This window comes from Papio anubis, chromosome 5 (assembly GCF_008728515.1).
Source record: "Papio anubis isolate 15944 chromosome 5, Panubis1.0, whole genome shotgun sequence".
Classification (NCBI taxonomy): domain Eukaryota; kingdom Metazoa; phylum Chordata; class Mammalia; order Primates; family Cercopithecidae; genus Papio; species Papio anubis.
In genome coordinates, this window is record NC_044980.1 from 85,370,862 (window position 1) to 85,388,281 (window position 17,420).

General features: G+C 36.9%; 1 pseudogene; it reads left to right on the plus strand.

Moving 5' to 3' along the window:
- The first annotated feature begins 15,243 nt into the window (after positions 1–15,243).
- LOC101026081 lies at positions 15,244–16,702 on the plus strand (annotated as a pseudogene).
- The last annotated feature ends 718 nt before the right edge of the window (positions 16,703–17,420 follow it).

A 17,420-nucleotide genomic window follows, 5' to 3' on the forward strand; every position in this document is an offset into this window, starting at 1 on the left:
AGGTTGTTCAGTTTCCATGTAGGTGAGCGGTTTTGAGTGAGTTTCTTAGTCCTGAGTTCTAGTTTGATTGCACTGTGGTCTGAGAGACAGTTTGTTATAATTTCTGTTCTTGTACATTTGCTGAGGAGTGCTTTACTTCCAACTATGTGGTCACTCTTGGAGTAAGTGTGATGTGGTGCTGAGAAGAATGTATATTCTGTTGATTTGGGGTGGAGAGTTCTGTAGATGTCTATTAGGTCTGCTTGGTGCAGAGCTGAGTTCAATTCCTGGATATCCTTGTTAACTTTCTGTCTTGTTGATCGGTGTAATGTTGACAGTGGGGTGTTAAAGTCTCCCATTGTTATTGTATGGGAGTCTAAGTCTCTTTGTAAGTCTCTAAGGACTTGCTTTATGAATCTGGGTGCTCCTGTATTGGGCACATACATATTTATGATAGTTAGCTCTTTTTGTTGAATTGATCCCTTTACCATTATGTAATGGTCTTCTTTGTCTCTTTTGATCTTTGTTGGTTTAAAGTCTGTTTTATCAGAGAGTAGATTGCAACCCCTGCTTTTTTTGTTTTCCATTTGCTTGGTAGGTCTTCCTCCATCCTCTTATTTTGAGTTTATGTGTGTCTCTGCACGTGAGATGGGTCTCCTGAATATAGCACACTGATGGGTCTTAATTCTTTATCCAATTTGCTAGTCTGTGTTTTAATTGGAACATTTAGCCCATTTACATTTAAGGTTAATATTGTTATGTGTGAATTTGATCCTGTCGTTATGATGTTAGCTGGTTATTTTGCTTGTTAGTTGATGCAGTTTTTTCCTATCATAGATTGGCTTTATATTTTGGCATGTTTTTGCAGTGGCTTGTACCCGTTTTTCCTTTCCATGTTTAGTGCTTCCTTCAGGAGCTCTTGCAGGGCAGGCCTGGTGGTGACAAAATCTCTCAGCCTTTGCTTGTCTGTAAAGGATTTTATTTCTCCTTCACTTATGAAACTTAGTTTGGCTGGATATGAAATTCTGGGTGAAAATTCTTTCCTTTAAAAATGTTGAATATTGGCCCCAACTCTTTTGTAGAGTTTCTGGCTTGTAGAGTTTCTGCCTAGAGATCTTCTGTTAGTCTGATGGGCTTCCCTTTGTGTGTAACCCAACCTTTCTCTCTGGCTGCCCTTAACATTTTTTCCTTCATTTCACCTTTGTTGAATCTGATAATTATGTGTCTTGGAGTTGCTCTTCTCGAGGAGTATCTTTGTGACGTTCTCTGTGTTTCCTGAATTTGAATGTTGGCCTGCCTTGCTAGGTTGGGGAAGTTCTCCCGGATAATATCCTGCAGTGTTTTCCAACTTGGTTCCATTCTCCCCATCACTTTCAGGTACACCAATCAGATATAGATTTGGTCTATTCACATAGTCCCATATTTCTTGGAGGCTTTGTTCATTTCTTTTTACTGTTTTTTCTCTAAACTTCTCTTCTCACTTCATTTCATTCATTTGATTTTCAATCACTGACACCCTTTCTTCCAGTTGATCAAATCGGTTACTGAAGCTTGTGCATTTGTCACATAGTTCTCATGTCATGGTTTTCAGCTCTATCAGGTCATTTAAGGACTTTTCTACGTTGGTTATTCTAGTTAGCCATTCGTCTAATCTTTGTTGAAGGTTTTTAGCTTCTTTGCAAAGGGTTCGAACTTCCTCCTTTAGCCCGGAGAAGTTTGATCATCTGAAGCCTTCTTCTCTCCACTCGTCAAAGTCATTCTCCGTCCAGCTTTGTTTCATTGCTGGCGAGGAGCTGCATTCCTTTGGAGGGGGAGAGGCACTCCGATTTTTAGAATTTTCAGCTTTTCTGCTCTGTTTTTTCCCCATCTTTGTGGTTTTATCTACCTTTGGTCTTTGATGATGGTGACATACAGATGGGGTTTTGGTGTGGATGTCCTTTCTGTTTGTCAATTTTTCTTCTAACAATCAGGACCCTCAGCTACACGTCTGTTGGAGTTTTTGCTGGAGGTCCACTCCAGACCCTGTTTGCCTGGGTATCAGCAGCAGAGGCTGCAGAAGAGTGAATATTGATGAACAGCAAATATTGCTGCCTGATCGTTCCTCTGGACGCTTTCTCTCAGAAGTGTCAGTCTGCCCCTACTGGGGGTGTCTCCCAGTTAGGCTACTTGGGGGTCATGGACCCTCTTGAGGAGGCAGTCTGTCCATTCTCAGATCTCCAACTCCATGCTGGGAGAACCACTACTCTCTTCAAAGCTGTCAGACAGGGACATTTAAATCTGCAGAGGTTTCTGCTGCCTTTTGTTTGGCTATGCCCTGTCACCAGAGGTGGAATCTACAGAGGCAGGCAGGCCTCCTTGAGCTGCGGTGGACTCCACCCAGTTCTAGCTTCCTGGCCACTTTGTTTAACTAGTCAAGCCTCAGCAATGGTGGACGCCCCTCCCCCAGCCTCACTGTCACCTTGCAGTTAGATCTCAGACTGCTGTGCTAGCAATGAGGGAGGCCCCGTGGGTGTGGGACCCTTGGAGCCAGGTGTGGGAAATACTCTCCTGGTGTGCCATTTGCTAAAACCTTTAGAAAAGTGCAGTGTTGGGGTGGGAGTGACCCGATTTTCCAGGTGCTGTGTGTCACAGTTTCCCTTGGCTAGGAAAGGGAATTCCCTTACCCCTTTCGCTTTCCGGTGAGGTGATGCCATGCCCTGCTTTGACTGCACCCACTGTCTGACACGCCCCAGTGAGATGAACCCAGTGCCTCAGTTGGAAATGCAGAAATCACCCGTCTTCTGTGTCACTCACGCTGAGAGCTGTAGCCTGGAGCTGTTCCTATTTGGCCATTTGGATGCCTTTTTTCTATTTATTTCTTTTTGAGACAGGGTCTCACTCTGTTGCCCAGGCTGGAGTTCAGTCGTACAATCATGGCTGACTGCAGGCTCAACCTCCTGGGTTCAAGCAATCCTCCCACCTCAGCCTCTCCACTAGCTGGGACCAAAGGCACACATCACCATGCACGGCTAATTTTTTGTAGAGATTGGTGTCACCATTGCTCAGGCTGATCTCTAACTCCTGGGCTCAAGTGATCCTCCTGCCTCAGCCTCCCAAATTGCTAGGATTACAGGCATATGCCACTGTGCCTGGCTGCACTCGTTTGGGTTTGTGTGTGCATTTGGTTCTTTGTAATATTATCACATTTGCACATTTCTATGACTATTACCATAATAAAAATACAGAACAATTCTGTCCTAACTACTCCTCGTGCTACTATTTATTGCCATAGCCATATCCTTTTCCCCTTAACTCCTTAATCCCCAGCAACCACCAATCTATTCTGCATTTTATGTCATTTGAAAAGGTAATATAAATGAAATCACATGCTAGGTAAACATTTGAGATTGACTTTTTTTTTAATTCAATGTAATACTCTTGAGATTCATCCAAGTTATTGGGTGTAGCAATAGTGGTTCCTTTTTATTGCTCAATAATATTCCAAGGCATGAATGTGTCTGTTTATTAACACATGGGAGGACATTTGGGTTGTTTCCCATTTGAGGCTATTATGAAAAAGTTGCTCTGAACATTAATGATCAGGCTTTTGTGTGAACATAAGTTTGTATTTCTTTGAGACAAATACCATAAAAAACGATTTTAATATTAAGGAACTATTAAAAGATTAAATGTTGGTGGAAATGGAAACTTTTAGTATCTAAGAAACTGAGTTTCCATGAAAAATAAGTATTGTATTGTTAGGTAATGTATAGAACTTGTTTAATAACTACAACATAATGAGCATTTGATTTGATCAACTTTGGTTCTATCTAGAGAGACAATATTGTGATCATGGGCATTTGATGCACACACACAATCAAAAAATGCAGTCAATCTACTAATTATTTGCAATGCATTACAAAGAACATAATGTTTGATGTTTTTATTGAACAACTGAATTGTCTATTAGTTCCAGGCAACCAGAGAGTTACTATTGATCTCGATTTTTTTAAGTTGCTTGTCAGTCAAGGCTACATTCTTTATGCAACATTTTTTTCTCCCTTTTTTTCTCCAGAATGTGCTTCAATTTTCTAAATGAGACACAGTTTTTGCTTTCTAATTCACTGAAAAGAAACAGCCCACTCAATTTATGTCCTCTTATCTCAAGATACTTCTATTATTGTTCTCATTTTTTATCACTTTTTAACCAGTATAAAAGAATGTGTGTATGTAAATACATTCCAATTGTGGAAGGTAATACACACCTTAGATTGCATACCTTTATAAGTCTTTACCCTTCTTCTTTATTTAGTTTCTCCTTTTCTGCCTTCAAATATACAAAACCTCATTCTGCAAAATTATTTTATTTAGTACTCTTAAAGATTTTTATTTCTTTTATCAAACCTTTCATATGTGTGGCTCATAACCTCAGGTTTCACTTTCTTTCAAGCTAATCCTTTATTAACTCTCTGAAATGCATTTTTCATTCTTACCACTCACCTAAAATGACAATTCCAACTTTGACAACAGTAGTCTTTTTATTCCATAATAATAATAATAATAACAGTCTCTCTATTGTCATGCTTTCTGACACTACTGTCAAAGTTGGTTACCGATTTCATCTAAACATTTTCTCCTGTCAGGGGTATCTAGAATAGTTTCTTGTTTTACTCGAAATAAATATTCAAGTTGGATGATTTCTTCTCCATCCTGTGAGGGTTTCCACGTTCCTCCTTTTTTTGAAGCATGAATCAGCTACATTAATTAAGATGCCATCAAAAGAAAGGTTTAGGATTGTGTTCTCTGACCATGGAGCAGAGGCCTTAACAGGAACCAAGTGCCAAAAGGGACAGTAAGGCCAGATGCATTAACATGCATCACACTTCAGTGAATTTCTGGCATATACCCTGAATGAAAGAGAGCACCCATACCCAGTACCATGCAAGCCTTTTATTTTATTTATTTATTTTTGCTGATAGGGCAAACCCTGACTTCATTTCTATTCCTCTTAATGCCAAATAAATATCACTCACAACCTCAAAAAAATGTTTTACAGAAGTAATAAGAATATTGCATTAAAAAAGAAATAATTTATGAACAGGTTTTTTATGCTCCATCTCTCCAGAAAGAGAAAAGTCAACTGCATGTATAGTAGACATTTTAAAACTTTTGTTTATAGTTGACATATAGTAATTGTACATATTTATGGGTACAGTGTGATGTTTCAATACATGTATACATTGTATACAATTCAAACCAAGCTATTTAGCATATTCATATTCTGATGCATTTGTCATTTATTTGTGGTGCGAACATTCAAAATCCTCTCTTATAGCTGTTTTGAAATATACAATACAATATTGTTAACCATAGTCACCCTACTGTGTGACAGAACACCGGAACTTATTCTTCCTATACAACTGTAGTTTAGTACCCATTGAGCAGTCTTAAAAATCTTTCAAAACACTTCATTCTGAAGATTTGATGCAGGTTTATCTTGACCTACAATTTCCTCTTTAAATACAGATTGAAAAGGAATGTTTGTGACCTACACTTCTGGATCACAGTACCTTACTTTTCAATGGCATCCTTGACGTAGCTTAAGAAACTAAATTCAGATGCCAAGACCATACTCTCCACGTGTGTGTGAGTGCGTGCGAGCGCACACACACGCACATGTTTACTAGGAAACCAAAAAAAATAAATAACCCTTTTTGCTCCCATAGAAGGATCTAGAGTCATTTCCATGATTTTGAAAACTCAAGCCATCAAAATGAGATATCCTGAACAAAAGGAGAAAAGGAGAAAAACACAACCTTGGCAATATATGATGTTCACTTTCATTTAATGGAGTTAATATAAATCTTTCCAGCTGTATTCCTAAAAAAAATGAAATTAAAAGTATCAAACTTTTGAAGTCCTTCATGTGACAGTGACCCCTTTTGGCCTTGCATTTCTCTCCTACCCTTACCTTGCTTTTACATATCCTTGAACATAATAAGCCTGCCACCACTAATGTTATAAAGTAGTAATTGTTCCTAATTGGTAGGGAGGCGACAGACCATTCTGGTAATGTTGTGAAACTGTAAGAAAGGAGGAGTGAGAACATTCATGGGCCCAGCAGTAATTATCCACTAATTTGGCCTGTTTGTGTGGGGACAGCTCATTATAGCCCTTAAGAAACCTCAGAATAAAGAGGGAAAGTAGGTAGGAGGCAAGGTTAAATAATTAGTGTTCGGCAGATTTTTTTTTAAGATTCAAAGAATAGGATTAAGGGTGGGAAATGTGACCAGAGTAACAATTAAGAAATGGTAGAATATTCTGAACTAAGTGGGTTTTATGTTTTTGTGGGAGTAGGGGTATATAAGAATCCTATATTATGGCACAAAAAATGACATGTCACTTTTATTACACTTTTTCAATTACGACCCTGATCATCCCCTTACATTTTCTAGTGCCAGTCTCATCTTAACAGGAGATTTATTCTCATGAGTCTTAAAAGATTTTCACAGTTTTCATAAAACAATGTATGAAGTTTTTATATCATCTTATCTTTAACATTTGTAGATTTGTTTTGGGAGTTGGAAACACATACTTGTATGCACACACGTGAGGAGGAGCATAATACAGACTTTGCAAACAAATAATTATTCAACTACAAATCTGTTAACAAACTTGAACTCCTTGATTTCTCACTTATTTATATCTGATACCTCTATTTTAAAAGTATGTATGCTTACTCTTGCTTTTATATGAATATGTACATATATACATGCACAGACATATACATACATATATTTGCTAAATAATTTGTATAGAGTCTTTCAAATATATATATATATATACACACACACACACACATATATATATATATATTTTTTTTTTGAGATGGAGTCTCGCTTTGTCACACAGGCTGGAGTGCAGTGGCACAATCTTGGCTCACTGCACTCCGCCTCCCAGGTTCATGTCATTCTCCTGCCTCAGCCTCCCGAGTAGCTGGGACTACAGGCACCCACCACCACGCCCGGCTAATTTTTGTATTTTTAGTAGAGACAGGGTTTCACCGTGTTAGCCAGGATGGTCTCGATCTCCTGACCTTGTGATCCACCTGCCCCGGCCTCCCAAAGTGCTGGGATTACAGGCGTGAGCCACCGCACCCAGCCAAATATTTTCTAAGAGCATCATTTTTAACAGTCTTTTTAAATAAGTAACATTGTTCTAACCAATTTCTGTGATTGCAATTAGTGTTTTTATCCACATAATACAAAGTGAAATGCACTGGTTGAAAAATTTTAAATCAAATGAGCTCTGTAATTTGCATTACCCAGAAAATATGTATGTCTTAAATATTTACTCATTAAAGGACTTTGGGAAAAGTTCCAGAATATTATATTCCCCGTTCCTTTGTTAAAAGGTGAGAATATTCCTAATTGCAATATATAAATAGAAGCATTGGATGGGTCCAACAGATTTAGGCTAAAATATGATATTAATATTGCAAAGGTCATACCTTTTATCGATATAAACATTAGATAATTTTTCTCTCTTATAACTCAAAATAAACTTCTTTAAACCAAGAGATGGGTTAGAAAAGTATTCTTCTCTTCATAAGGGTAGTCATGTGGTATCAATATATGCATGAATAAATTAGTAAAAATTTATTACCAACATTTGAAAGACAATTTCAAACAAGTCGCTAGCCCTATCTACTCTTGATTAAGCATTGACTTTATTTATGCATAAAGTTACTGCAGCATATGAATGATTACATTAATTTTTCTCATTTTCCTTATCTTTGAAGCACTAGTATGTTTCAATGAATGACATGTTATTGTGTGCTTTTCTGTGCTTTTTTGTTTGTTTTATTACTTTTAAAATTTTTCTGCAGAAACAAGGGTGACTTATGAATGGCATGTTTTTGACTACTTAACTCCTGAAGCTCATGACACATAAAACTGAATAAAATAGAAATTGTTTCTATACTGACTTTTCAAATATTTATTTGTATTTCAACAGACTAGTAGTTTTCAAATTATTCTTCTCAAAATTACTTAGGAGACTATAAATAATTTTATGTGATTTCCTCAATTTGCACTTCTACTCACCTTCAATTTTCTCCATATGAAAGCAACATCAAAAATACCAAATCGTTTTTCTCCATAGCTTATTAAAGAATTAGGTAAGGGGCCAGACACAATGGCTCATGCCTGTAATACCAGCACTTTGGGAGGTTGAGGCCGGAGGATCACTTGAAGCCAAGAGTTTGAGACCAGCCTAGGCAACAAAGCAAGACCCTGTCTCTCCAAAATAAAAAAAAAAATTTAGAAAAGCTTAAGAAAGTGGAATAGCCAGGTATTATCACATTTACTACCTGTCTAAGAATAAGTTACTGCTATAGAAATTCAATTGCTATGGTTCTATCAGATTATAAATGCTCAATATGCAATCTGAGAAACAACATTTTGGGGAATAAAGATTTAAATGTCTTCCCCTTGTTTGATAAAAATATTCCCCCTAAAAATAAATGACTACACAGATTTATTATTGTTTTGTCTGATCTATTAGAAATATCACTAACATTTTACTGCCAACGTATCATAGATGATTACTTTGGCACAGATACTAATGCCAAATATTTTATGTGCTTCCTTATATTTTCCAACCTCCCTTGCAGTTAGCCTATGACCATGTGTGTAGTTCTTGCTAATGTGCTGAAAGTGCACGTTTCACATGGCACTACCAGAGAAGTTAAGAGAAAATGTGAGGGTTCCCTTTATCATCACCTACTTTGAGGATCCTGGAAAAATCTGTAAAGATTTGATAGCATCACAGCATAGAGCACCCTCGCTTCCAGAGTCATGTCTTGGAGACAGCCTGGAGGGTATACACATACACAGCACACTTTATATGTTGAGAAATAAATCTTTGTTGTCTTAAGTCACTTTATTGTCTTAAGACTTTTGATTATGCATGTGTAACTACTCTAAAGCCTGGCCTCAAATGAGTACTACAGGCCCTAAAGTTTTGATGTAAGAAGACACTATAATTCACAATTAACTTATGTTATCTCCAACTGACATCTTAAGCTCCTAAATTCGGAAATGCTACCAGGAAATTAAAAAGAGAAGTAGGCCTGGTGTGGTGGATCATGCCTGTAATCCCAGCACTTTGGGAGGCCAAGGCAGATGGATCGCCTGAGGTCGGGAGTTCAAGACCAGCCTGACCTACATGGCAAAACCCCATCTCTACTAAAAATACAAAAAATTAGTCAGGCATGGTGGTGCATGCCTGTAATCCCAGCTACTCAGGAGACTGAGGTAGGGGAATCACTTGAACCTGGGAGGCGGAGGTTGTGGTAAGCCGAGATTGCGCCATTGTACTCCAGTCTGGGCAACAGGAGTGAAACTCTGTCTCAGAAACAAAACAAAAACAAAAAGAGAAGTAATTTTTTTCAATCAACAAAACATTTTTTAATTCAAAAGTTTAAGTATTAGGAATATTGAAGAAACAGACACTCCAACTACTACAACTAAAAGTCCAGATAAAAGATATTAAAAGATACCTGAAAACTACAGAGGCAACCAATACTTGAGAGTCCATTAATTCAAAGACAAAGGAATTACAATATAAGAAACTGACCTTTGAAGATAATCTTTTCCCCTGCAGTTTTGCTAATCTTTTTGGTGATGGATAAGAAACAGATAATCTGTTCAGGTGACTAAACTAAAAGGCAGAAAAATTAGTGTATATTTGGAAATCTCAAGAAGCTAGAAAGACAATATTGTAGTTCAGAGCTGCTTAGGCAATCAGGATTTTCAGAGATAAGAAAGTAGAAGAGCCAAAGATCTTGGAGAGAAAAAGATGTATTATCTTCAAAACAGCATCTGTAAGACTAACAACCAGCTCAATTCTACTTTTACACTGTTGGTGGGATGGTAAACTAGTTCAACCATTATGGAAAACAGTATGACGATTCCTCAAGGATCTAGAACTAGATGTACCATATGACCCAGCCATCCCATTACTGGGTATATACCCAAAGGATTATAAATCATGCTGCTATAAAGACACATGCACACATATGTTTATTGCAGCACTATTCACAATAGCAAAGACTTGGAATCAACCCAAATGTCCATCAGTGACAGACTGGATTAAGAAAATGTGGCACATATACACCATGGAATACTATGCAGCCATAAAAAAGGATGAGTTTGTGTCCTTTGTAAGGACATGGATGCAGCTGGAAACCATCATTCTTAGCAAACTATCACAAGAACAGAAAACCAAACACCGCATGTTCTCACTGATAGGTGGGAACTGAACAATGAGATCACTTGGACTCAGGAAGGGGAACATCACACACCGGGGCCTATCATGGGGAGGGGGGAGAGGGGAGGGGGGAGGGATTGCATTGGGAGTTATACCTGATGTAAATGATGAGTTGATGGGTGCTGACGAGTTGATGGGTGCAGCACAGCAACATGGCACAAGTATACATACGTAACAAACCTGCACGTTATGCACATGTACCCTAGAACTTAAAGTATAATAATAAAAAAAAAAAAAAAAAAGAAACGACAGAGGCTGGAAGATAAAGCAATGCCATCTTGAAAGTACAAAGGAAAAACAGCTGCCAACCTACAATTCTACGTCTGGTGAAACTGTCATTTAAATATGAAATCAAGGTAAAGACTTTGCCAGACAAACACAAATTTAGATAATTTGTCACCAGAACACCCCCTCCACCTACCACCACACACACATACACAAAAATAAACTTAGTGAAAATCTCTAAGCATAAGAGAAATAGTGCTGGAAATAAGCATGGAAATACAAAAAAAAAATGAAAAGCAATGTATAAAGTAAGTAAATGAGTAAATATGCATTGAAATTGGCTATACAAAATAATATTTTTAATAATATATTGGTCCAAATTATGTGAAGAATTAAAATTCATATAACAAGAACACAAATACTGAAATGGCAATAAGTAGAATTAATATATTCTAATTGTGTTATATTTTTTGATACATAGTATAAGTTCTAATGTAAAATAGACAGTAATGTATAATTGATGCATTTTAATCTGTAGTGAAATAATTTAACATGCTAAAGGGAAAGAAAATAAATTAGAAAACAAGAAAAGAGACTATAAAGAGATGGATAAATGGAAAATAAATAGTGAGTTTGAGATATGAAACCAAATATGTCAATAATTACACTAAATGCAAATAGGCTAAATATTCAATATAAAAGACAAAAACTTCAGACTCAATTAAAATAAAAAGTCTAATTATACAATGTTCCAAGAAATCTATAACCAATATAAGAATGAAGAAGCATTGAAATAAAAGTACAGAGAAAAAATGAATTACAAATCAAAATAAAACTCTTGCTGATGTGTTAATGTCAGAAAAAAATAGACTTAAAAAGTATTCTCAGATTTAAAGATGATAATTTCATAATGACTAGAAGGTCAATTCACCCAGCAAATATAACCATCATAAATGTATATATAGTTAAAAGCATAGCTAAAAATTATATAATGCTAAAAATATCAGAACTAAAAGGAATAATAGACAAGTTCATAATCTAGGTGAAATGCTTCCATATTTCTTTCAATACTGATAAAACTAGGCAAAAAATGTCACTAAGAAAAAAGATCTGAGCAACAGAATTAACTGATCTTACGTAATTGACATTTGTAAAACAATGCAGCCAACCACAATAGAACGTACATTTTACAACTGCACATCAAAATTTTCCAAAAATCCAATATATGCCAGAATATACAGAAAATCTAATGAAAATTCTAGCAACTTCAGTAAGATATGCTGTCTTATTTCAGTAAAATTAAAGTTAATAATAAATGTCCAAAATTAGAATATTCCCAAATATTTGGAAATACATTTTATTTAATAGTCATATGGTTAAAGAATATATTATGAGAAAAATTAAAAATACTCTGAGTTTAATTATAATGAATATGAAATAACAAATTTGTAAGATAAAGCTAAAGTTGGCCTACAAAGAAATCTGTAACCAATAAAAGTATATAATAGAAACTTTTTTTAAAAAACGGTTGAAGTTCAGTGATATATAGATTTCATATACATTATATAATATCATAAAGTTAGGAAAAGAACAGCAAAATAAACATAAGGAAAATTAAGAAGAGAAAAAAGTGAAGTTATAGATAGCAAATATATATTGCCTGATGGTGATTTTTGAAAAGAATAATAAAATGATAACCCATAATTATTCAAGAGAGATGAAAAAAGCACAATTTACTAATACCAGAAATGAAAGGGGGTAAAATAATTATAGATTCTACAATAATTAAAAGCCACTAAGACAATATTTTGAAAAATGTTCTGCCAATACGCTTGGAAAATTAGATAAAACATACAAATTCCTTAAAATTCAATCTAAGAAAAGTGACACAAGAAGTGAAAAATCTGAATAGAGGAAATTGAATTCAATTAAAATATTCCCACAAATGAACCTAGGAAAGACAAAATGTCCCTCAGCAGAAAAATAGGTAAATAAATTATGACATATGGCAATAAAAATAGAAGAATTATCATTATGCTCATGAATAGACCTCAAAAGAATAATGGTGATTGAAAACAACACAAGCACATTTTGTGTAATTTCATTTATACATGTAGTTCAAAAATAGAAAACCAATCTATAGTCTTAAAATCCACAAAAGTGTTTATCTTTATGGGAGGTAATAAGGTGAATGGGGCAAGAAGGAGCTTGGTGGGATGCTCACAACGTTTTATTTCTTGATCTGTGTATCCATTACAGTGCTGTACTGACATTATGAAAATTAATCAATGCTGTTAATTTACAGCTTGTGCACTTTTCTGTGTAAATCAGTGGTTCTCTACTAGCCCCCACCCCTTCCACAGGATCTTTTACAATCTCTGGAGACATTTTTGGTTGTCACAGTTTGTTGGATGTGCTATTAGCATGTTGTGAGCAGAGCCTAGGAATGCTAAACATATCACAAAGCAAAAGATAGCCTTTCTCAAGAGCAGATTCTCAACAGCCTCTCAGTTGGGATCTGCTTAAGCCCACTGAACTCCCAGGGGGAGGGGCGACCAGAACCACAATTGCGGCCATCTGCTGTCTAAGCTGTTTAAGCTCCTTGCAGGAGGGGTAGCAGCCAGCAGTAGGACTAGCAACTACCTAACACACTAAGCTATTTGGGTGGGGAAAGGGCGGCATCCATCTCAATGGCTCTAGGCTGCGCTTTTCCCCTGGTGGAGCAGGAGAGGCTGAATGGCTTGGTCCCAAGACTTGTCCCCCGCAGCCCAACACATCTGCTCTTCAGGCCTGACCCTGACCCTGACCCATCCTTCCTCATTGGATGGGTCTTTATTGCAGGAACTCCAATAACTCCAGCCAGAGGCTCATGGACAGAATCTGAATCTCCCTGGGCCTAAGCCCCTGGGGGAGGGATGGACACAGTCTCTGCAGACCAACAGACTTAACATTTCCTCTTGGTAGTTCTGAGGAATCCAGGCAGTGCAGACAAGTGGGTTTCCCCAGAGTGAGGCATATCCCCTTCACCAAAGAAAAAAGTGCTTTGTTAAATGGGTCCTGTTCCTCGTGTCACTCAACTGGGTGAGACCCTCCAACAGGAGTTGTCAGACACTCTATACAGGAATGATTTTACTGGCATCAGGTTGGTGCCCCTCGAGCTCAGAGGTCTCAGAAGAAGGAGTAGTCACCCATCTTTGTGGTTGTCCATCTTCCTTGAGTGACATCTCCAGTTGCGGGAGCAAATAGATGAATAGGGCCTGAAGTGAACCCCTAGCAAACTGCAGCAGCCGTACAGAAGGGGGACCTGACCATTGAAAGAAAAACAACAAAAGCAGAAAGCAACAACAGCATCAACAACAACAACACAAAGCCCCCACAAAATCCCCATCCGAGAGTCAACAACCTCAAAGAACAAAACCAGATAAACTCAAGATGAGAAAGAATCGACAAAAAAACTACTGAAAACCCAAAAGGCCAGAGTGCCTCTTCTTTTCCAAATGATCGCAATGTCTCTCCATTAAGGGTACAGAACTGGACAGAGGAACAGATGAACGAATTGACAGAAATAGGCTTCAGAAGATGGGTAATAAATACTATGCTGAGCTAAAGGAACAGGTTCTAACCCAATGCAAAGAAGATAAGAACCTTGATAAAAGGTTAGAGGAATTGCTAACTAGAATAACCAGTTTAGTGAGAAACATAAGCAACGTGATGGAGCTGAAAAACACAGCACGAGAACTTCATAAAGCATACACAATTATCAATAGCCAATTTGACTAAACAGAAGAAAGTATATCAGAGTTTGAAGGCCACCTTGCTGAAATAAGGTATGCAGACAAGACTAGAGAAAAAAGAATGAGAAAAAATGAACAAAGTCTCCAAGAAATATGGGACTTCATAAAAAGACTGAACTTATGATTGACTGGAGTACCAGAAAAAGATGGGGAGAAGGGAGACAAGCTGGAAAACACACTTCAAAACATTATCCAGGAGAACTTTCCCAACCTAGCAAGACAGGCCAACATGCAAATTCAGGAAATACAGAGAACACCATTAAGCTACTCCATGAGAAGATCAACCCCAAGACACATAGTCATCAGATTCTCCAAGGTCAAAATGAAGGAAAAACTATTAAGGGCAGCCAAAGAGAAAGGTCGTGTCACCTACAAAGGGAAGCCCATCAAACTAACAGTGGACTTCTCAGCAGAAACTCTACAAGTCAGAAGAGATTGGGGGCCAATATTCAACATCCTTAAAGAAAAGAATTTTCAACCCAGAATTTCATATCAGCCAATCTAAGCTTCATAAGTGATGGAGCAATAAAATCCTTTCCAGACAAGCAAATGCTGAGGGATTTTGTTACCACCAGGCCTACCTATGAGGGCTCCAGAAAGAAACTCTAAATATGGAAAGGAAAAACCAGTATCAGCCACTGCAAAAACATACCAAAATATAAAGACCAATGATACAACGAAGAAATTACATCAACCAGTGTGCAAAATACCAAATAACAGCATGATAACAGGATCAATTCACATATAACAATACTAACCTTAAATGTAAATGGGCTAAATGCCCCAATTAAAAGACACAGACTGGCAAACTGAAGACACAAGACCCATCAGTGTGCTGTATTCAGGAGAGCCATCTCGCTTGCAAAGACACACATAGGCTCAAAATAAAGGCATGGAGGAAAATTTACCAATAAAATGGAAAGCAAAAAAAAAAAAAAAAGCAGAGGTTGCAATCTTAGTCTCTGAAAAAATAGACTTTAAACCAACAAAGGTCAAAATAGACAAAGAAGGTGTCACTTCCTCTCAAGCTTGGCATTTGTTTGGTGGGGTCCCACACGGGTTCAAGATGCGTATTGAGAAGAGTTATTTCTGTTCGGGGCCCATATACCCTGGACACGGCATGACGTTCTTCCGCAATGATTGCAAGGTGTTCAGATTTTGCAAATCTAAATGTCATAAAAAGTTTAAAAAGAAGCACAATCCTCACAAAGTTAGGTGGACCAAAGCATTCCAGAAAGCAGCTGGTAAAGAGCTTACAGTAGATAATTCATTTGAATTTGAAAAATGTAGAAATGAACCTATCAAATACCAGCGAGAGCTATGGAATAAGACTATTGATACAATGAAGAGAGTTGAAGAGATCAAACAGAAACGCCAAGCTAAATTTATAGTGAACAGATTGAAGAAAAATAAAGAGTTACAGAAAGTTCAGGATATCAAAGAAGTCAAACAAAACATCCATCTTATCCGAGCCCCTCTTGCAGGCAAAGGGAAGCAGTTGGAAGAGAAAATGGTACAGCAATTACAAGAGGATGTGGACATGGAAGATGCTCCTTAAAAATCTCTGTAACCATTTCTTTTGTGTACATTTGCAAATGCCCTTTGGATACTTGGAACTGCTAAATTATTTTATTTTTTACATAAGGTCACTTAAATGAAAAGCGATTAAAACACATCTTTCCTACACTGCCATCTACATAACATCAGACATTACGGATGTTAGATTGCATCTCAGTGTTAAATCTTCACTGAGAGATGTACTTAAGTAAATCATGAAAATTCTACTTTTAACTATATAAGTGAATTGTGGATGTAAAATGGTGATGCCATTTGGATAATGGCACTAGGCATCATTTGCATAGTAACTAATGGCAAAAATGCATGGCTAGTGATGTATAAAATAAAATATTCTATGCAGTAAAATATTCCCTTTGTTAATATTATAGATGGGGGGGATACAAAAAGGAACTAACAATTTGTATGGCAGTGTCAGATATTATTTTTATTTTAGTATTTCCTGTATTGGTTTATTTGCACCTTAGAAGAGCATAATGACATTGTTTGATAAAGCCTAAATTATGCTGGACTGTTTTGACCTGGTTTAACCCTTCTGATAGGTAGCTGTGGATGTTGGGGATGAGAACTGAATAATCTTTGCCTGGAGTGACACTCCACTCTAGAATTTTCACTTTGGAAAATATTCAGTTCTAACTTGTGATTCCTGGTAGAACAAACTTTATTTTTCTAGCCCAACAATGATCTAGAAGCAGAGGAATCCCAGCGCCTTTTAAAAGTTATTATGTGGCTTTCTTTTAAAAAGCTCCTGTTTTTGCAAAGTAGAATTTGTGGGTACAACATATGTTCATTATTTGTACATAAAATAAAACCATTTAAAAAGTGAAAAAAAAAAAAAAAAAAACAGAGAAGGACATTACATACCGGTAAAGGGAACAATTCAGCAAAAAGAGATATCCAATTTAAATATATACACCCAACACAGGAGCACCCAGATTCATAATATGAGTTCTTAGAGACCTACAAAGAGACTTCGACTTCCACACAATAATAGTGGGAGACTTTAACACCCCACTGTCAGTATTAGATCAGCGAGACAGAAAATTAACTAGAACATTCACGACTTGAACTCAGCTCTGGATCAAGTGGACCTAGTAGACATCTACAGAGCTCTCTACCCCAAATCAACAGAATATACAATCTTTCCAGTGCCAAGTGTCACATATTATATAATCAACCACATAACTGAAAGTAAAACACTCCTCAGCAAATGCAAAAGAACAGAAATAATAACAAACAGTATCTCAAACCGCAATGCAATCAAATTAGAACTCAGGATTAAGAAACTCACTCAAAGCCACAAAATTTCATGGAAAATTAACCACCTGATACTGAATGACTCCTGGGTAAATAATGAAAGTAAGGCAGACATTAAGGCAGACATCAAGAAGTTATTTGAAACCAATGAGAACAAAGGGACAATGTACTAGAATCTCTGGGACAGAGCTAAAGCAGTGTTAAGAGAGAAGTTTATAGCACTAAATGCCCACATCTGAAAGCTAGAAAGATCTCAACACCCTAATATCACAATTAAAA